Here is a 21670-nt window from a genome sequence, read left to right as displayed (position 1 = left end):
TAAGTATGTTTAGAAAGGATAGAGAAGATATCAAGCCTTCCAAGGACCCCTAATGGGTACGATGCGATATGAATAATAGAGGACCGAGAAGTTAAGAGACTAAGGAACAAAGAGTACCATTAGTGAAAGTCATTTAGAACCAGAAGCACGAGGAAGTTACTTAGGAGCGTGAGGATAGTATGAGACAGAGATATCCAGAATTATTCTAAGTTCGAGGATGAACTTTTTATAAGGTAGGGAGAATTGTAACACCCCAAATTTCCTCAATTAGAGTCCTAAAAGTAATTTAAAAATATTTAAAAATGCTATTGAAATATTCTAGGGATTTTTAGAAATTTTTAGAGTATTTTTATGTAATTTTTGGAGGTCGTTTGGTATTTTTACTAAACGAAGGAAGTTTTGACAAAAAAATGACCAAGCCGAGAATTGAACCCACAACCTTTGACTCGGTCAAAACCAAGCTGACCAGGTGGGCAAACAGATTTTTCTGTTTAGGAAAGGTAGCGAATTTATTTAAGATAGTTAACAGAATATTATAAAAGGGATAAGTTGATCTGGGATTTGTTTGTTTAGAAAAGGTAGCGAATTTATTTAAGATAGTTAACAGAATATTATAAAAGGGATAAGTTGATGTTGGATTTGTTTGTTTAGAAAAAGTAGCAAATTTATTTAAAATAATTAACAGAATATTGGATTATAAAAGGGATAAGTTGATGTTGGATTTGTCTGTTTAGAAAAGATAGCGAATTTATTTAAGGAGTTAACAGAAATATTAAGTTATAAAAAGGGATAAGTTGATGCTCGGTTTTCTCGTGACTTAAACCATTCTCTCCTTCTCTTCTGCGTACGATGGCGGAGCTCGGGCAGAAAACGAAAGGGAGTAAGGGCATCATCTCCGGCAGCCGGCCAAGGTCCTAGAAGCCCTTTTTGTTCGGTTGTGTGTCCAAGAAGCAAGGTAAGTTGCTACTCACCTGCAGTAGGATTGCTCCGAGATTTTCTTTCTTTTCTGCCGTGGTTTAAGGATTTTGGTTTTATGCTTATTGGCGTGAGTTAGATTTCTGAAGCATGTAGTAGTAGTTTTCGGACTTGTTCTTCTTGATTTCGAATCATGCTGTAAAGATTATGCTTGTTATTCTTGATTGTTGAAGCATGCTGTAAGGAGTTTTGTCTTTGAAGATTTCTGCCGTGAGTGTTCTATAGGTTATCGCTTGATTTCTAATTCTTTTTGGAAGTTAGAATGTTGGAGCTATGTAGCCCTATCTTTGCATGATTGTCTATTCCTTTGTATCGAAAAGGTTAGTAGTTGTTTGAATTTTCCTTGTTCTCCGAGTTTGGAATGGTAACTTAAGGATAATGAGCAAGTGATTCTATTTCCTGTATCTTTTCTGTTCGAGTACTTTGTTAGAGAAAGTTATTAGGTTTGTTCTTCATATCTAATTTGTATAAGGATTATTCTCTTTTATTAGCAGCAGTAATCTTTCTTATTGCTTTGCTTAGTTGGAAATAATTTAGGATGTGTAGATTTATTGAGTTATTGTTCTTAAATATGCAGATTTATTTTCCAGTTTTGTCTGCTATGAGTTAAGCTTAAGATGCAGATTTTTGATAAGCTTAGTATGCAGACCTTAGATAAGCTTAGTATGCAGATTTTAGATAAGCTTAGTATGCAGATTTTCGTTAAGCTTAATATGCAGATTTCTGTTTAAACTTGTATGCAGATTTTGTTTAAGCGTTGCAATGTTAGAATTTGTTTAAACATTTCAGTTTTGTAAGAAGCATTGTTTTATAAGAAAAGTATAAGAAAGATTAAGAAAAGAAAGAAAAAGGCCAAGGCCTTAAGTAAATCCCAAAGTCAAGACTTTAGGGATTTTGGCACACAAGGTGCTAAAGAAAATGCCGAGGCATTATATAGAAGTATTAAAAGATAACAAGTATTTTACTTTTATCAGTGGCACTGTGTTGGACGCTCTGTCCTTGGGCTGGGCTCCCATAGTCGTCCCTAGGTTTAGATAACCTAGTAGTAACGGCTCGGCCGACGGTCGACGGTCGACGACCATAGGGTCGCCAAATGGGCCGCCGAATGGGTCGGGTCGTTACAAAAGTAAAAGCACAGTTGCCGGGCCCAAGAAGAAGTTGATTATTATTTTGAAGTATTATAAGTATAAGTTTTTGAACAAGTAAAACGAGTTTTACATAAACATAAAGTATTAAAGATTAAGTTTAGAACAAATGAAATAAGTTTCAAATAGTTCTAAAATCAACAAGTTTAGTTCTTTGTGCTAGCATGATTGTATAGATTTACTTTACATGTTTAGCCTTTCAGTATGTTTCTTTCACTAGTAGGTGATCATGAATAGATTTCCTTTTGAGCATTCAGTTTTAGATTTCAGTATATCCTCATGCATATCGAGATTTTGTGAGTTAGATAGCGCTTACTAAGCAAATTTTGCTTATAGACTACACTTTCTCTTACTGCAGATAAAGGAAAAGAAAAGATTTAGCAAGGAAGGCGACAAGGTGGCGCCGATGGTGTGTGATGCCAGGACTATGGAAGCCTTGGGACTTAGTTTAAGAATTTATTAAGATTGCCATTTATTAAGAATGTATTAGATGAGTCATTTAGTCTTCCGCTGTTAGTTAATTGTATGTTTTTATTTTGTTTCCGCTATTCATTACTTGCATGATTTGATTTCATTAAACTGCGTGGTGATGTTATTCCTTTTGTGTGTTTGATATGTGTTCCAGCCGCCTGTGGCTGTGTATATTATGTCATGTATTAATGATTATGGTCACCGGTACAGGGGAGACTTTGCCGAAATTTTTCGGTAGGGTTTCCATGTGATTTTTAATCATACCGGTTAAGTAGAGTTAGTTGATAAGTAACGGTCATCCTTAGAGTAGTAGTAGTAAGAAGGGTGGTCGTTACATGCGAGTAGGGATCTCCAAAGGGTTGGTCCCTGGGAGGATGGCACTGAAAGGGACAGGTAGACTCCCGTAACTCCAAAAACTCTCGGATGGCAGTTGGGGACAACGTGATATCAGTCCCAGCTGCCCTAGTAGTATAGGTAAGTCGTCTACTTTCACTATGTTGTTATAAAATTTGACACACAAACTTATGTTTACTGGGCTAGTACATTCAACAAGGTTCTGCAACCTATAGTGGTTTATGGCCTCCAGAGCTGGAACGCAAGAGCGTAAAAAGAACGCTCTATCTATGCATTTGGTCCTAATGGCCATGTAAATGGTCGACTCAAACTTAATCCTAAGCTCATCAGTGGGAAACCTAGGGTCAACACTGGGAGTAGAGGGCCCAACACCAGATTTAGAACGTTTCCTAAATTATAAAACAAAATTATACTAATTAAAGAAAACAAACATGCAACAATATTCTGAACTTTTAAACAGAAGATAAGAATTTTACCGAGTAGTCATTGCTAAAAATCTTTTTAGAACTGACGACCTCGGTTGATTCGCGACCGCGTATTAACCGTAGAACGAGAGAAAATTTAATTTTTGAACACTTTCGTAGAAAAGCCTGAAAGAAGGCTTAACGAAAGTGAGTTGAGGTAGTACGAGTGGAGAGGGGCGCCCCTGCCCCCATTATAAAGGGGGCTCCGTGCGCCCGGACTTATCTAGGGCGCCCGGGGTCAACTGGGCCGGGGCGCCTGGATCCCCTCCAGGAGCCCCGGGTCGGTATACCAGGGGCGCCCACCCTGGGTCGGTATACCAGGGGCGCCCGCCCCTGGTTTTTGACTCCGGTATTGTTTTTTTTTTTTAAAAAAAAAATTGAAGTTTGAGAGTTAAAAAAATGTAAGTTTTTTTTTTAGGTAGAAAATTTAGTTTAAAACAAATAAGTTTTAATTTTCAAAATAATTTTTAAGTTAAAAAATTAAGTTTTTAAAATAAATTTTAAGTTAAAAAAAACTTAAGTTTTAATTTTTAAAATAAGTTTTTAAGTTTTTTAAAAAAATTAATTTTTAATTTTTAAAATAAATTTTTAAGTTAAAAAAAATTTAAGTTTTAATTTTTAAAATAATTTTTTAAGTTAAAAAAAATTTAAGTTTTAATTTTTAAAATAAATTTTTAAGTTAAAAAAATTTAAGTTTTAATTTTTAAAATAATGTTTTTTTAAGTTAAAAAAAAAGTTTTAATTTTAATTTAATTTTAGTTTTAATTTTAATTTAATTTTAGTTTAATTTAGTTTTAATTTTAATTTAATTTAATTTTAATTTTAATTTAATTTAATTTAGTTTTAATTTTAATTTAATTTAATTTTAATTTAATTTTAGTTTTAATTTAAATTTAATTTAATTTAATTTTAGTTTTAATTTAATTTAATTTTAATTTTAATTTAATTTTGATTTAATTTTAATTTAATTTAATTTAATTTTAGTTTTAATTTTAATTTAGTTTAAATTTTTTATTTAATTTAAAATTTTAATTTAATTTAAAATTTTAATTTAATTTAAAATTTTAATTTAATTTAAAATTTTAATTTAATTTAAATTTTTAATTTAATTTTAAATTATTTTTAATTTTAATTTAATTTTTAATTTAATTTTTAATTTAATTTAAATTAATTTCCTTAGTCATCTCACCCGATCTATGTTTTGAATCAGGGAATCCTATACTTTTGTGAGATTTTAACTTTATGTTAGATTCAGGTTTAGTTTTGGGTTCAAAAAATAGGCGTTCTCTGGATAAACTTCTGGGCTATGGTGAGTCACTTGAATATCATTAAAGTAATCATGCCTTCGAGGTTTTCCAAATAGTCCTATCCACTGGATTTAGTACTAAACTTTGGTCTAACTGGTTAGGATTCATAAAGGGTAGCTTCGGTCAGTTCCACTTAGCCAAATGCACCAGGTCGAAGCCATATCTTCCTAGACATGCATAGACTAAGCTTCCCTAATGTACTATCATCCAATATTTCACCAGTACCATTTTTCAAGTTAAACTTGAACCCTTTTTAACTAATCCTAATTACCCTGTTGGGTAGGTTGGTTAGGGTTACCTTGTCGAATAGGTTAGTTTTGAAGGTGCCAGCTATTCTGGAGCCTCCCCCTGAATTAATGGCTATTTAATTTAATTTTGTTCTTGGTTTATGTCTATTTCTTTTGTAATTATATCTTACTTGGTGATATATAGTTTACATTTTGTTCAATTTTAATATGTTTAGATTTTAAATTTTTTGGTTTAGGTTTGTATTTTGGTCTTTGACTTAATTTATTCGAGTTTATATAAAATATTTTTTCTTTAGGTATGTAGTATTGATTAAGTCCTACTTGCGTGATTAAACATGCTTTCGGAACCCAAGCTTGTTTTGTTGGTTTGTGTTGGGTTATTAATGACTTGAATGTTTTATTTGAGCTTGACTTATAGCCAAGTCCGGTTTTATTATAAATTACTTTTTGATTATTTAATATTAAATCTAAGTCTTTGGATCTTGTTGTGAATTTTTCTAACATTTCTTTTAAATTATTAATTTCATTTTTTAGTGATAAATTCTCCTCCTCAAGTGTTAGATCTTGAGTTGGATTTGAATTTTTTATTTGTTACTTGAGATTTTGATTTTCTTCAAAGAGCAACTCATTTTCTTTTTCTATTTTAACTAATTTATTGTTTAAGCAAGAAATAATTTTAAAAAATTTCTTATTTAAATTTTGGTATACCTCTTCAGGGCCTTTGGAAATGAGTACGGACTCGTGGCTCGATTCGGGTTCGGACCCGTCTTCCTATTCTTCCTCCGATTCTTCTTCACGGGCCATCAGCGCGAGGTAACTCTTGTTCTTCTATTCTTCGACTTCCGATTCATCCGAGGAAGTGTCGTCCCACGTTGCTTTAAGGGTCTTCTTTTTGGTCGTCCTTGGTTTCTCGTTTTTCAATTTCGGACACTGGTTCTTGTAGTGGCCCTTTTTATTGCATCCAAAGAATGTCACACTACTCGGTTTGGTTGGAGAGTTGATCCTCTGAAGGTCCTTTTTGCTGAAGCTCCTTTTCCTCCTGGTGAACATTTTCCTTACCAAGTTCACTAGGTGCTCTTCATCTTCAGAGTTCTGATCAGAGTTGTCTTCAGGTTCAGACTTGTTCTTTATCTTCTCCTTGGAGGAACCTGCAAACAAAGCTATACTGTTCTCAGCCCCGACGTTAGTTTGTTCGTGTAGTTCTAATTCACAAAATAACTCATCTAATTTAAGTTTAGATAAGTTTTTAGAAATTTTATAGGCATCCACAATAGATGCCCACAAACTATTACGTGGAAACGCATTCAGTGCATACCTTATTAAGTCCCGGTTCTCCATTTGGTGGCCTATCGTGTGGAGCCTGTTGAGGATGTCCTTGATCCTCGCGTGCAGCTGACTTGCAGTTTCCCCTTCCTGTATTTTTATATTAAATATTTTATTTAAGAGTAAATCCCTTTTTGTTACCTTAGCGTCGCTGGTTCCTTCGTGCAGCTCGATCAGTTTATCCCATAGCTCTTTATCTTTTTATGCGGTCCGACCCAGTTTAGTTCTTCTCTCGTTAATTCGCACTGTAAAGTGTTGATGACTTTGTTTTCCATTGATGCCTTCTTCTTTAGGTCTGTTGTCCAATCTTCAGGATCCAGTAGATTTCCTGAGCTGTCTACTGGTATTTTATAGGCTTTGGTGACGCTCATCCACTGGTCGAAATATGTCTTGAGATATACTTCCATCTGCTTCTTCCAGTACGAGAAATCATCTCCGTTGAAAAGGGGAGGTCGTACTGTGCTGAAGCCTTCAAGCTGAGACATTTTAATCCCTGCACACAATCAAACAAATAGACAAGCAAATTCCCATGACTTGGTCTTGGATTAGCAGTGCGGGAAGAATTAAAAGATAAGAGAGAAACTAAATTGGTGTTGCACCAATTTAGATTTAATTGCAACGAGAAAACTTTCCAAAAAGATAATAGTATCAGTTTGGAATTAAACGTAAGACTGAAAGCGGAAAAAAAACAAAACAAAATTTCACCCCCTTGTCTGATTGGTGGTTGCACCAAATCAGAGCGGTACCTGCTCTGATACCACTTGTTGGATCGTAGACGTTCGATAGAGGGGGTGAATATCGAATGTAAAATTCGTTCGAGTATAAACACAGCAGAAATAGAGAAACAATGCTAACACAAACCAATTTTACTTGGTTCGGAGCCTGTGTCGACTCCTACTCCAAGGCCCGTGGCCATTGACCGCTTTCGATGGACAATCACTAGCAATTCGAAATTTATTACAAACTAAGTACAGAAAAAGCTAATGAAAATGACAGCAATACCGACAAAGGAATGAATCGAAAAGAAAACGTGTGTCGTCAGAGCTTCGTTAGCGTCGCAAGAGCGCAGAGCAGCAGAGCAAGCAGTAGAAGATCTCTTTTTTCAGTTGTATTTGAAGCTCCCCTCTGACCCTCCTTTTATAGGATGCTCGGGGCGCCTGGATCCCTTCCGGGCACCCAGGTGTGACGTAGCCCGCCCAACCAACGAGCTCCACGTGTCGACGTATGCCAAGGATAGAAATTGCCTCCCGGGTGCCCGGATCCCTTCCGGGCGCCCAGACCACTTTTTCTCCAGAAACTCCTTTATATGCAAGAAAGAGTTAGTCCGAGGTAAACAATATGTATATCCTGCAAAATAAGATGTTAGCACAGTTTATACTTTAATCAAAGAAGATTATGACTTAGATTCCGTCTTTCCGAGACCGGAATCTAGTCACGATCTTGACTTAGATATCCGAAATGTATCTAAGCCGGATCGACGCCTAATGTTCCCTTCCTGGGAACGCGTCCTCACAGTCACTCCCTTCCAGTGACTTACCTTTACTCACCTGCCAGATGTCCGGTCAACCCTTCGACCCGTCTGGACTTCTCACCAGCTATCCGATCAGCCGTCGACCTAGCTGGACTTCTCGCCAAGAGTCCGGTCAGCCCATCGACCCGCTTGGACTTCTCGCCAGCTATCTAGTCAGCCCGTCGACCTAGCTGGACTTCTCGCCAAGCGTCCGGTCAGCCCGTCGACCCGCTTGGACTTCGTGCCAGACATCCGGTCAGCCCGTCGACCTGTCTGGACTTATCATGCACACTCGATCAGAGTGTTAGATAACGATGAACCTAACTTAACTTGATTTTTCATTCATCAAAATCTGAGTTAGACCGTTAGTGCTAACGGCACCAACAGGATCGACACCTACAGTTTCCTCAACGGGGAATGCATCCTCACTAGATTGTTGGTACGGGAAGCATCAGACGATCGAACCCAAGTTTTAATAATGACAAAGGGTTCAAAGTTAAGTCATCTTGTGATCTAACAGTTTGAATGAGCTTGCAGGAAAAGTCCTAAGTGTACTTAGGCAAAAGTCCTAGCTGCGGTTAGGCAGGTGGAAAACCCTAGGGGGTGGTAACTCTAGGTCATAGGGGATGGTAACCCTATGCGGAAAGTCTTGGCAGGTCGAGAGCTTCAGGCAAAAGTCCTAGGGGTGGTAACCCTAGGTGGAAAGTCCTGGTGTCGCGAACCAGGTGGAAGACTGGACGGGCCAGGAAGCGGGAGTCCAGCAGAAAGTCCGAAACCTTCGAACGCTGAGCAAAAGTCCAGTCGATCTGGAGGATCGCACTAGCAACAGGTAAATCTCCTAAGTGGAGTAGGTGAGGACGCGTTCCCCGTAGAGGGAACAATAGGCGTCGGGTCGACCTAGGGTTTCCGGTTGGAAATCCGAAGTCAAACCCGGACAGTCCGATGACTGTCGACTATAATTTGTTATATCATTTCTGTGCTAACTTTGTTTTGCAGGGTATGTGTTTGGGACTAACACATGTTGTAGGAACAAAGAAACAACTTTGGCCTCGGATGAACAGTGTCCGAGGTGCTTCCATGGGGCTTGGAGGCACCTCGGGTGCGAGCTAGCAGAAGTCTGCACAGAAGACTTGGAGGCGCCTTGGACCAGGCGCTGGAGGCGCCTTGGACCAGGCGCTGGAGGCACCTTGGAGCAGCTTGGAGGCGCCTTCAAAGGGATAAGGCGCGACCGGATCAGCGCTTATCACCGCGGCGGACTCGGGGCTTGGAGGTGCCTCAGACAGGCTTGGAGGCACCTCCAGCACAGTATAAAAGAGGGGTCGAGGCAGCAACTCAGAACAACAATTTCTAAGTGATCAAGCTACAACGTGCTGCTTCAAAAAACGTCCTGAAGTGCTGCTAGAAGTTCCGACGACCCGGATATCCGAAATAACTATTCTATTATCGGTATAATTATTTTTTAATTACTGCATTGATTGTAATTCATTTGTAACCTTTTACCGAGCTTATAGTTGTTGCCCACAGAAAGCGATCAACGATCGCGGGCCTTGGAGTAGGAGTCGCCACAGGCTCCGAACCAAGTAAACATCCTGTGTTTGCGTGTGTTCTTGTTTTCTCTTTTATTTTCATTGCATTTAATTACTCGTATTTTACGATTCTGAAACAAAATAGCCACGAGCGTTATTCACCCCCCCTCTAGCGCTTCTCGATCCAACAATTGGTATCAGAGCGGGGTCACATTGATTTGGTGCAACCACCAATCACATAATTTTTTCGTGGTGTTTTTGATTTTACGAAGTCAATTAGAATCTAGCTTAATAGCTACATTCTAATTCTTTTTACGAATCGGCTTTTGCTCAAAGTTGGCGCAACACCACTCGAGCTCATAATCTTAACTTTATTTCCTGCACTGCTAATACAAGACCTAGTCTTGGGACGTTTTTTTTTTCTATAATTTTTGTTTTGCATACTATCAATGGCCCAACAAGAGGGTTTCAGCACCGTTCGCCCCCCGCTCTTCACCGGAGAAGATTTCGGGTACTGGAAGGGACGAATGGAAACATTCCTCAAAATCCAGTTCGAGACATGGATGATCGTCAAGACTGGACTGCAACTTCCAACTGACGAAGATGGCAAGCCTACACCCTGCGAAAAATGGAAACCGACCCTAATCAAGAAGGTGGAAGCCGATGCCAGAGAAACCTGCACCCTCCAATGCAAACTGACCAAGGAAGAGCTCAACAGAGTTGGACCGTTCTCCAGCGCAAAAGAGCTATGGGAAAAGCTGATCGAACTCCACGAGGGCACCTCCGATACCAAGGTTAGTAAGAGAGATTTGTTATTTAATAAATTATATAATCTAAAGATGCAGGAAGAAGAGACAGCAAGTCAACTCCATGCTCGCATACAAGACATTCTCAACTCCCTCCATGTGATCGGGCAGAAAGTCGAAAATCGGGATATTATAAGGTACACTCTAAATGCTTTTCCAAGGAGTACATTGTGGGCATCAATGGTAGATGCCTACAAAGTCTCCAAGGACTTATCTTCCATTAGACTAGATGAATTATTTTCTGAATTCAAACTGCATAAACAGACTAATACACAGCCAACCGAGAAGGGTATTGCTTTGGTTACAGGTACCAGTTGAACACGCCAACCAAGATCACGGCAAAGAACTGAACCAGAGTCGGAAGACGAACCCGACTCAGATGATGAAGACGACGAATTGCCGTCTGAACTCGTGAATCTTGTGAAGAAGCTTTACAAGAAGAAGAAGGGGTTCAACAAGAGAGACCTAAAGAAAGCAGTCCAATCCAAGGAGATTCAACCAAGCTCAAAAGTCAAGTTTGAGGTAACTTGCTACGGGTGCAACTAGAAAGGGCACATCAAGGCCAACTTCCCAAATCATAAGGATGCAAAGAAGCAGAGGAAAAAGAAGATGCTGAAGGTGACATGGGATGAATCCTCAGAAGAAGATACCGACGACGAACTCGATCAGACGAGTCTCCTCGCACTGATGTCCCAGGACCAGATCGTTGTGTCCGAGAGCGAGAGCGAATCGGAAGCCGAGTCCGAACGAAGGCACGGATCCGTATCCGTTTCCGAAGGGCCTGACACCGCTGTAAGTATTCCTCGGCTAAATAATTTAGTTAATTATTTATTACGCAAATTAGAAAAATCGAATATTAGGACCAATTCACTTCTAAAGGAATTAGCAGTCCTTAAAGAAGTGACTAACTCCAAGACCTTGCCTAACCCAGTTCAGACTGGAAGTTCAGCTCAAGTCCAAAAACTTGAGGAAGAAAATTCTAGTATGAAAACTCAGGTCAAGGATTTGGAGAAAACGTTAGAACGGTTTTCTTTGGGCTCCAAGAAACTTGACCTAATTCTTGGGACACAAAGAGTCGTTTACAGTAAAACTGGGCTAGGATATAAACCCAAAAAGAAATATAGATCTTATCTATCCTTAGTAAACAGAACAAATAGTAAATCAGTCCAAGCATGGGTACCCAAGTCCAACTTGATCAATCAAGATGGACTTGGTCAATATTGGATCCGCAAGGATCAAATACATTACCTCGATAAACCATATCGAGGCTATGATCCAGGGGGAGCTAGTAGAAAAACTATATTAATAAAAAGAATTTAATTAAATTTTAAAAAAATCAAATTAAATGTAAAATTCAAATTAAATCAAAAATCAAATGAAAATTAAATTCAAATTAAAATTTTTAGATTAATTCAAAATTCAAATCAAATTTATAAATTAAATTCTTACAAAATCTTAAAAATCCAAGAGAAGGCTCCAGAATAGCTGACACCTCCAAACTTAATCCACCCGACAAGGGTAACCAAGAGTAGACTACCCGGCAGGGTAATTAAGGTTAGAATAAAAAGAGTTAGGGTTAACTTGACTCACGGTACTGGTGAAATATTGGATAATAGTACGTTAGATAAGCTTAGTCATCGCATGTCTAGGAAGATATGACTTCGACCTGGTGCGTTTGGCTAAGTTAAACTAACCTAAGCTACCTTTTATGGATCCTAACTAGTTAGACCAAGGTTTTGTACTAAGTTTAATGGGTAGGACTATTTGAAAAACCTCGAAGGCATGGTTACTTTAATGATGTCCAAGTGACTCACCATAGCCCAGAAGTTTATCCAAAGAATGTCTACTTGTTGAACCCAAAGCTAAACCTGAATCTAATACAAAGTTAATCCAAACCCCAAAATTAAACCTAACTCATCTCACAAAATTATAGGATTCCCTGATTGAAAACTTAAATCGGGTGAGATGACTAAGGACTAAAAATTTTTAAAAAATGAAATTCAAAATTCAAATTTGAAATTCAAATTAAAATTCAAAATTTGAAATTAAAATTCATAACTAAAATTAAATTAAATGAAATTGAAAATCGAAATTCAAATTAAAATTAAAATTAAAAATTTAAAAATAGAAATTCAAATTAAAACTCAAATTAAAATTAAAATTCAAATTGTAAAATATTATAAAAATGATGAATAATAATAAGGGATTTTTCGTAATTTTTAGAAATTTTTCGAGAATTTTTCGGAGCTCGTATGGACGGGTTAACGGGGATAAAAATGGGGCCCGGGAAAGCCTGTTTAGGCTACCCCATTTTAACAAGGAAAAGTTTTCTTTTCCTTTTTATTTCTTTTTCTTCTTTTCTTTATTTGTTTTTTTCTCCTTCCCCGTGCGCGTGGCAGACGCTAATCCCCGCCGAAGCCTCTCGTGCCCTAACCGCATGAGTGGTTCCCTCCTCTCCCGAGCCTTTTCCCTCTCCCTCTCACGGCGTGGAGCGCCTCTCTTCTCTTCCTCTTCTCGTCTGTGCCCTAGCCATCTTCTCGGCTGAGCCTTCTCCACCCGACGGCGCCACCCCGTAGTACATCGCTGAGCCCTAGCGCCGACCACTACTGAGCCCTCTGCCGATCACCGATCTCCCTTCTTTTCTCTGTGCTGCCAGAGCCGACCATCATAGCCGACCTTCGTGCCCTAGTTTTGCCGCCGTCGCACCCTCTCTGTCGCCCTCCCCCCCCATCACTACTGATCTCACACCTCAGCACCGATTGTTGATCACCAGAGAGGACCGAGCCATTCCAAGCCCTAGTCTCACCTCCCATGCCCTAGGCTCCGTCTCCTCTTCAGAGTAAGGTTGTTCAGGTGAGGTAACAACAAGGTGAGTTAGGTTGTTGTTTGATCTGTAAACTCCACTTTGTGATCTTGTTGTATGATCTGTTTGATTTCCGACAGTGATTCCAGCAGTGAGGTTTGGTTCTGCAGGGTGGTGTACTGTAGATCAACAATCAAGGCTGTAATTGTGATCGTGAGATGAAGTAGGACTTGCTGTGGGCTGTTCTTGGTTCGGCAGCAACTTCATCCAATCGCTCACTTTGTTCTAATAGCCACAGCAGTTGTGAATTGAGGTAAGGTATAAGGTTTTGATCTTGTGGTCGATGATTGATAGATAGGATTAGGTAGTTTGGAATTGATCTAATGGTGGATTGGGGATTAGGTAATTAACCATAATTTATCGTTAGACTTTATTTAGATAAGTTGATGATTATTATTTAGGGTTTTGCCCTAAATGGGTTTAAGGATTTATTTAGCAATTCATTTGAATTTTAGCTAAATAAAAGTATATCTATTGGTATTACAGGACTTTGACGCGAGACGAATATCTCGACGTCCGATTTGGACTGGATAGGACCTTTCTTATTGGAGGCGGGTACTTTGACTTTATGTCATTTGATATGCATAGTAATGTTTATAACACATGACAATGATTGTGTTTTGTTATCTATTTCGGTTGATCACTACCTGACCTATTTTATGCTTGCTTGTTTATTTGTTTTCCACATCATGCTAGTGTTTACCTGATTATGTCTATTTATAGAGGTAGTGACACAACCATGCTATTTATCATGTTCAGGACCTAGGGTTTTTGATACTTTATCTGGTCTGTGTACTTTGATTGATTCACTTTCTGATGGTACACATTTTACATGTATCTGGATTATTGCTATGCTGCTCAGTAATTTTGCCATGCTTAGTGTCATGCACCATTCGCATGATTGCATGCTGTGCGATTGTCGGCTCCATTATTGTTGAGCACATCGCCAGTTACATGTATCTGCACACACGACCACTCATGGGTTAGTGGTATATTCAGGCAGGGTGTGTTGCAGCAGGTGCTCTGTCAAGGGCTCCGTTGGTCCACTCATGGGTTAGTGTGACGCAACGTTGTAGCAGGACAGGGATCCCTCCCCGTCATCGTGTACCGGGAGATGAGAGCATTGAGCTCCCACATTTATGATTTAGGGTAGGAGGATAGGTGTACTCCGACAGCATCCCGTCCACTCGGTCACTCATCAGGAGTAGTGATGACAGAGTGCACGGTTGTCACAACCCTACCCACTCGGTCTCACCATCATATGTGAGACGGCTGACTGGAGAGTAGGGGTGACCAGGACATGTCATAGGCATCATACGCATTGATGTATTTATTTCTTGTGATTATGTTTGTTGCATTTATTTGTTGCATATTGGTTGGATGTCCATGTTTGACATGCATACAGGATTTCTATATCTCTCGGACTATTTATCCCTGTACCAGGTCCTGGTTAGTACAGTATTCTCCTGTTTATTTCAGTTTGCATTTACCTTTATTACGTCAGGAGACTGTACGCATGATTAGTGCTAGATGTTATTTCCTTACTATGTATATCAGTTGTTACCTGCTGAGTGTTGGACTCACACCCTCCTCCGTTGTTATTTTCAGGTTGATGCTGTCCAGAGAGTTCCAGTCGCTAGTCCCCTGGAGTCCACGAGGATGTCTATTGTCTTTTGGTGTCTTTTACTAGACTATGTTGGAAACTGTACTGTTTTGATATACTTGGATTTTATATGGACATTGCCGATGAGTTTTTATTTGGATTTGTTTTACTACATGGCTGCCTAGACGGCAGAAGAGGTAAGTTGATTTTATCGTTGGATTTATGATTTATGATTGTAGTGGAGTATGAATATGTTTTGAGCTTTATGGGTGTAGTTGAGTAGGGTGGATTTTGAGTCATATTATCATTATTTCAGTTTGTTAAATTATTAACTACGTGGGTGATTGTTTTATTATATGATATTGTTCCGGTCGTGTTGGCCGATGTATATGTGGCCCAGAGGGTGATGTATAAAGTTTCAGATTGTCTGCCGTACAGGGGAGATGTTGCCGAAATTTCTTCGGACAGGGACTCTGTTAGAGTGTATACTAAAAGCCTAGCTTTTGGTATAAACATTTATCTAGAAATAAGAATCACATTGGTCAAATGTCTACATTTATGATAAATGAAGTTGTTCAATTAATTTATATTGTAGATAACATGGTGTGTGGTGTCACACACAGAGGATCATGTTATCAGTACCTTATAAATTATAAACAGTAGCTCACGACCATAATGGAAAGGAACAAACCATTGGAAGGTCGTAGTGTAATTAGGTATTAGTTTATCTTAACTATATAATTACACTAGTACACTTAGAGTGTATTGAGTAGGACCATTAGAGGTCGTTTCTTTTATACTGACTTTATAAAGAAACAAAGACCTCAGTTATTATGGAAGTGTGTGCTCTTAATCCTAATATAATAACAAGCACATATATTTGATATTTATTTCTTTAATTTATCAATGGGTGAGATTTAGTTCGATGAATCAATAAGCCCAATAAGTTGGGAAATGATATCACTTATAGTGTGTGTTGTTGATTATAGAAGGAAACTGTGTCCTAGTGATTTAGGTTGAGAATGTCCCCAAGAGGAGCTCATAAGGATTGTCATGTTAAACCCTGCAGGTGGACATAGTCCGACATGACGATGAAGTTGAGTGGTACTACTCTTGGAGCTAGATATTAATTAAGTGAGTTGTCAGTAACTTACTTAATTAGTGGACATTTGTTATCTTAAACACAGGGAGACTAACACACTCATAATAAGAAGGAGCCCAAAATGTAATTTGGGATTGGTGCGGTAGTTCAATAATAGTTCTTTAGTGGAATGAATTATTATTGATGAAATTAAGTTGTGTGTTCGGGGCGAACACTTAATTTCATCGGGAGACCAAAACAATTCCTCCTCTCGGTCCCTATCGTAGCCTCTAGTATATAGAGATTTATACCCACCGCATACCCACCTTCTTACCCATCCAATGGGGCCGGCCAAGCTAGCTTGGAACCCAAGCTAGGGCCGGCCAAGTCCAAGTGGATGAGCCATGTAGGTGGCCGGCCAAAGCTTGGGTCCCAAGCTTAGGTGGCCGACCACTAGAATATTAAAAAGAATTTTTATTAAAATTATTTCTTATGTGGATATCATGATTTTAAAAGAGAGTTTAAAAATAAAAAATTTCCTTTTATAACTTTCTACAAAAGATTAAGAGAAGAGATTAATCTCTTTCCTTATTTGTAGATTAAAAGGATGGTTTTAATTTTTGGTAAAAACTTTCCTTATTTGTAAATCATCTACATGTTTAAAGAGAGTTTAAAATTTGAAATCTTTCCTTATTTGTTGATTAAAGGAGGATTTTAAATTTTAAAGAAAACTTTCCTTTTTAACCATGTTCATGATTTAAAAGAAAGTTTAAAATTAATAATTCTCTTTTATTAGTTTCTACAAAGATTGAGAAAAGATTTGATATCTTTCCTTATTTGTAGATTAAAAGAGTTTTAATTTTAGAGATAACTTTCTTTTTATCCACATGTTTAAAGAAAGATTTTAATTTATTAAATTTCCTTTTATAAACCAATCATGAAGGATTAAATTATTGAAGAAATTTTATAAATTTCGGAGACAAATTAGGAAGTTTTAATTAATTAAAACTCTCCTTGTTTATTGCTTTGTGTGGCCGCCATATAAATTGAGAAAAGGAAAATTGTTTTAATTAAATAAAATTTTCCTTTTCATGGCAAGAATTAAGGAAGTTTTAAATTAAATTTCCTTATTTGCCAAGACCAAGGATTATAAAAGAGGGGTAGAGGAGGCTTAAGGAGAACAACCTCTATTATTTCTCTCCCTCTTTTCCTTGGTGTTGTGGACCAACCTCTCTTCCTCTCTTCCTCTTGGTGGTGGCGAACCTTCTCTATTGGCTTGGAGCTCTTGTGGTGGCGGATACTACTTGGAGAAGAAGAAGAAAAGGAGACAAAGCTTGTATCCCTTGGAGCTTGGTTGGTGGAAAAAGATCTTCATCTTTTGGAAGCTTTGTGCTTGGCGAAACTTGAAGAAAGGAGAAGAAGGTGCTTTGGTGGATTCTCATCTCGGAAGATCGTTGCCCACACAACGTCCGAGGTTAGAAGAGGAATACGGTAGAAGATCAAGAGGTCTTTCTAAAAGGTATAACTAGTATTTTTTCTTTCCGCATCATACTAGTTATTTTTGGAAATAATACCAAATACAAGAGGCTTACGATTCTAGTATTTCGAATATGTTTTTCGAAGTTGTGTTCTTTTGTTTTATTTTTCCTTGTGATTTGATTGTTCTTTTCGGTTAACCTAAAGTTCTTTTAGGAAATTAAATATTAGATTTCTATAAAAGGTTTTGTCTAGTCGGTGGTGGTTGCTCCCATATCCAAGAAGGCCATGTGCCTCGCCACGTCAGTACTGGGAACCAATTATGGAAATTAATATTTAATGAAATTAATAACTTAAGGTGATTTGGGTCGAACGTGTTAAGTTCCGAGGAGATCCAAGTCAAAACCTAAAAGAACAAATAGATTAAGTTTTGGATCAAACGTGTTAAGTTCCGCAGGCGATCCAAAATTTAATTTAAAAGAACACATGGTAGCTAGGAAAAGGTTCAGACCTTTGTACAAAATTTTTGTACAGTGGAACCTCTAGGCTTTCCGAGTAGCAACCAACAGACTCCTCCGGGGCTTGACAATTTATTTGGTATCAGAGCCAAGTTTTACGATTCTTTGTTTAAGTATTTTGGATATTTGGGATAACCTGATACCAATTTATTTGGTATCAGAGCGCCATGGTTTGGCGATACTTGTTTTGATTTTCGTGTTACGGATTTTGAGATTTATCGGATACCAATTTATTGGAATTGGTATCAGAGCAGGGTTGTGACACCTGCTTTTGGTATTCTGGATATTTTGTGTTAGCCCAAGTTTGCGAGTCAAACTGGGTATTTGTTTCAGATTTTAGTATGGATTTCCGGTGATTTTCTTGTACGGAATTTCGAGGTTAATTTGGGGACTTGACAGCGACCGGACATCTCCAGACAACAATTAGGTATGATGTTATTTTGTAATTGTTTATACTTGTAGTAATATCTATGATATAATTTAATAGATATGAGGAGATCTACACGTATAGCTGCGAGACGTTGTGCTGGACGACCACGTACGAGGACCTTGGGATCTCTGGATATGCCAGAGATGCCTACTGTTGATGAGCTTGTCAGTCAGGGACAGACTCAGGGTACCGCGGGCGCGTCGGGCTCTCAGACCCCGATGGCTCCTTTAAAGGTACCTACTTCGGCTGCACCAACGGTATCCACTCCTACCGTATTTACGGTACCATCAGGGGTACCATTGGCGTACCCGACACCTGCTCCAGCACAGCCTACGACGTACCAGGCACCACCGCCACATGGACCTATAGTGTACCCGACACCAGCGGCACCTGTGCCCCCAGTACCTACGATGTACCCAGCAGCACCTGCACCAGCGATGTCGGCTGCTCCACATCCGGTACCATTACCTACTGTACCTTCAGCCGCGACCACCTATATTCACCCTACAGAGCCACCGACGGCTTATGCTCCAGTTTATACAGCAGCACCAGGAGTACCTCCTCCAGTCTATTCAGCGATACCACCTGTAGCACCAGCTCCAGTGGTTCCGACAGTTCCTGCAGCCGTTCCGACACACCTCACTGACCTTGTCGCGGCACGAGCTAGGATTCCAGTATTAGCAGAGTCGATGAAGAGTCGATTCACACTCTTTCGAGGAGACCTCGATCCGAGTATGACCTTATCATGGATAGAGACTATGGAGCAGACCTTCTTCTATATGGCTTGCTCCGAGTGGGAGAAAGCAGAGCTGACTGCTTTTCATTTACGGGAGGAGGCTAACACCTGGTGGGTTACACAGCGTTCCATCATCGACGAGAGAAACATCACTTGGGCTAGGTTCAGGGAGGCTTTTGAGAGCCGTTTCTTTCCACGAGCATATCAGATGACCCGCCGGCAGGATTTCATGAGCCTGCGTCAGAACAACCGGTCGGTGACAGAGTATAATGCAGAGTTTAACCGATTGACCAGATTTTGTCCAGAGCTAGTTGCTGAGGACAGTACACGTATGCAGCAGTTTGTTCAGGGGCTGGATGGACATTTGCATGTAAAGCTTACCGGTTTGGGTAGTGCATCTTATTTAGAGATGTTGGACAGAGCCCTCATGGTTGAGTCAGCTCTGCAGAGAGCGTATCCAGACAGAAAAAGGAAGCAGACGGGTCAGACATCAGGACAGATCCAGCAGGTACAGACGACTGGACAGCAGCAGAGTAGTCGCAGTCGACCTGGTCAGGGTACTTCTGGGGCATCTGGTCAGTCTCAGAGGTCCAAGCGGTTTCCATCTGGACGTTTTCGGCCTCCTCAGTAGACTCGGAAACAAACCGTCGGTGACATTCACTGCGCCCGGTGTGGATCCAGAGAGCACACCACATCAGCCTGCACCCTGGGACAGCCGGTTTGCTATTATTGTAAACTGCCGGGGCACGTGAGCCGAGATTGTTCGTTGAAGGCTCAGCATATTGCTTCCGGAGTTTCTAGTCATGGAGTTCAGCTCAGTCAGACAGGGACTCAGCGAGGAGGGCACATAGCCCAACCTTCGCATCGTCATCAGAGGACAGCTCCTCCTGCAGCAGCTGCATTTGGCATGTTCGGACAGGAGTACTCCAGTACTCCCATAGTACCCTAGAGCTCAGTTCCGAGATCTCACTATCTGGCGCAGGGGCAGTACCAGTCGCTGCCCCAGCCACTGGCTCTGTACCAGACGTAGTCCCAGCCATCGGTACAGTATCAGTCGCCGCCCTCTCAGACTTCTCTGGCACAGTATCCAGCACCGCCTTAGTGGCAGGCTTCTGCCCAGCCGCAGCAGCCGCTGGCAGCGTTACCCCCTCCTCCGCCGCCAGAGATTGGATGTATTCATGCGATCACCAGAGAGGACATGCAGCGAGCCTATGGATCCGTTTTCCGCGGTACGATTTCCATTTATGCACTATCTGCTAATATATTGATTGATACTGGTAGCTCGCATTCTTTTATATCTCATACTTTTATGTGGAAGATTGGTAGATTACCCACTTTCAGATCGCAGCGACTGACCGTCTCTCTACCCTCCGGTGACACCATGTACGTCACCCAAGAGGTCAGAGGTTGCCCGTTAGATTTTGGCAACTTAATATTTACGGTGGATCTTTTAGTATTGGAAATGGTCAATTTTGATATTATACTTGGCATGGACTATTTGTCAGTATATCATGCCACAGTTGATTGCCAGACGAGGGTGGTCACATTCTGGCCTCCGAACCAACCCTCGTGGGATTTCACTGGCATCAGAGACGATGACATATCGATTATTTCGGTGATTCAGGTTCAGAAGCTGCTGTCACATGGTTGTCAGGGTTTTCTATTATCTTTGATTAGTACTGAGGACAGCAGTAGTTTGCAGCTCTCCGACGTTCTGGTGGTCCGAGAGTACCCAGATGTATTCCTAGAGGAGCTACCAGGTCTGCCTCCCAGAAGGCAAGTGGAGTTCGCTATTGAGCTGATTCCGGGGACCGCACCGGCATCGAAAGCTCCTTATCGTATGACACCAAAAGAGTTGAACGAGCTGAAGGTTCAACTCCAGGAGCTTTTAGACAGGGGATTTATTTACCCTAGTGTTTCTCCATGGGGTTCTCCAGTATTATTTGTCAAGAAAAAGGATGGCACTATGAGGTTATGTATTGACTATAGACAGCTGAATGCAGTGATCGTCAGAAATAAATATCCTTTACCACGGATCGATGATTTGTTTGATCAGCTCAGAGATACATCAGTGTATTCTAAGATTGATTTGCGATCCGGATATCATCAGCTGAGAGTCAGAGACTCAGATATTCAGAAGACAGCTTTCCGTATGAGATACGGTCATTATGAGTTTTTGGTAATGTCATTTGGGCTTACCAATGCTCCAGTGGTGTTTATGGACTTGATGAACCGCATCTTTCTGGAGTATCTGGATCAGTTTGTTATCGTTTTCATTGATGACATATTGGTCTACTCGCGTTCTGAGGAGGAGCATGCACAGCATATTCGCATAGTCTTGGAGACTCTTAGACGACATCAGCTGTACGCGAAGTTCAGCAAGTGTGCATTCTGGCTATCCTCAGTCGGTTTTCTGGGACATGTGGTCTCGAGCAGAGGTATTTTAGTAGACCCTCAGAAGATCGAGGCTGTCACCAGCTAGGAGCAGCCGAAGTCAGTACAGGAGATCCACAGTTTTCTGGGACTGACCGGATATTATCGATGTTTTGTCGAGGGTTTCTCACGTATTGCTATGCTGCTGACACGTCTTACCAGGAAAGGCATGAAGTTCACGTGGTCCGAGGATTGCGAGACTAGCTTTCAGGAGCTGAAGCGGAGATTAGTGTCGGCTCCAGTTTTGGTTTTACCTTCTGGAGAGGATGGATTTGTACTCTACACCGACACGTCTCTTCAGGGTTTGGGCGCTGTTCTGATGCAGCACGACAGGGTAGTCTCTTATGCTTCTCGACAGTTAAAGGAGCATGAGAAGAACTACCCAGTTCATGATCTGGAGT

This window comes from Zingiber officinale, chromosome 8B, assembly GCF_018446385.1.
Source record: "Zingiber officinale cultivar Zhangliang chromosome 8B, Zo_v1.1, whole genome shotgun sequence".
In the NCBI taxonomy this organism is placed as follows: domain Eukaryota; kingdom Viridiplantae; phylum Streptophyta; class Magnoliopsida; order Zingiberales; family Zingiberaceae; genus Zingiber; species Zingiber officinale.
The sequence above is the reverse complement of the archived record's forward strand: the minus strand, read 5'-3'. Positions refer to the sequence as shown.